This window comes from Trichosurus vulpecula, chromosome 3, assembly GCF_011100635.1.
Source record: "Trichosurus vulpecula isolate mTriVul1 chromosome 3, mTriVul1.pri, whole genome shotgun sequence".
NCBI lineage: Eukaryota > Metazoa > Chordata > Mammalia > Diprotodontia > Phalangeridae > Trichosurus > Trichosurus vulpecula.
In genome coordinates, this window is record NC_050575.1 from 313,731,864 (window position 1) to 313,733,344 (window position 1,481).

The following is a 1,481-nucleotide window of genomic DNA, read 5'->3' on the forward strand; positions in this document are numbered from 1 at the left end:
TCACCTCCTTGGATCCCAACGACACCTTTCTCAGGGAGGTGCTCTTTTCACCTCCATTTTACAGATGAGCAAACTGAGGTTGAGAACAGCTAAGTGACCTGCCCAGAAAACTTGTTCTGAAGTCAGAAGGCCTAGGTTCAAACCCCAACTTGCTACTCCTGCTATGTGGTCCTGGGCAAGTTATGCAGTCAATGACTCTCTCTGGGCCTCAGTTTACCTCCTTTGCCAAATGAGGGGGTTGTATTTACTAGGTAATCCCTGAACTCTCTTGTAAAACAATGGTTTGAAACTCCTTTGGCTGATCAGCTCTTAACATTTGTGGTCACTTTTGCTAAGTGAGTGTCTAGGGCAGGTTTTGAACTCTGGTCTTCCTGGCTCCAAGTGCAACACTGAGGAAATCACAGGTTCATTTGAATATATGAGATAATAATATAGTAGCTAATATTTATATAACACCTACTATGTGCCAAGCACTGTGCTAAGTGCTTTACAATTATCTCATTTAATGATAATAACAGCTAACATATAACACCTACTGTGTGCCAGGCACTGTGCTAAGCTCTTTACAATTAGTATCTCAGTTAATGATAGTAGCTAACATTTCTATAACACCTCCTATGTGTGAGGCACTACGCTGAGAGCTTTGCAGTTATTGCCTCATTTAATAGTAATAGCTAACCTTTATATAGTGTCTCCTCTGTGTCAGGCACTGTGGCAAGTGCTCTCCGCTTATTATCTCATTGAGTAGTAAGAGCTAACATTGGCGCAGCACCCACTACGTGCCAGACCCCGTGCGAAGCCCTTTCTAATCACACTGTCATTTTATCCTCACAACCATCGTGGGAGGTGGGTGCTGTTATTATCTCCATTTTACAGATGAGGAAAGTGAGGCAAACGGAAGTTAAATGACTTGCCCAGGGCCACACAGCTAGTAAGTGTCTGAGGCTGTATTCGAACCCACTTCTTCCTGACTCCAGGCCCGGCTGTCTATCCCTCTATCCCCTCCATACCTCAGTGCTTCGATGCACATGTGAAACAAGGAGAGAAAGGGACAGTAACGTGTATAGGACAGATTAGTATGATGGAGTTAAGATGACTGGTGCTGTTGGTTGTTCGGTTATGTCTGACTTTTTGTGACTTCATTTGGGTTTTGGATTTGTTTTTATTTTTTGGCAAAGATACCGCAGTGTTTTGCCATTTCCTTTTCTCGTTCATTTTACAGATGAGGAAACTGAGGCAAATAGGGTTAAGCGACTGACCCAGGGTCACACAGATAGTAAGTATCTGATGCTGGATTTGAACTCAGGTCTTCCTAACTCCAGGCCCAGTGCTCTATCCACCAAGCTACCTAGCTGCCCGGGATTAATGTTACCCACAGATAAATTCTCTGAGAGGACAACAGCCAGACCCCATGGAAGATGTCGCTGTATGAGCTGGTTTGGGGTCTTCTGATTTCTAACACTGATATGTGAGCCACAGAA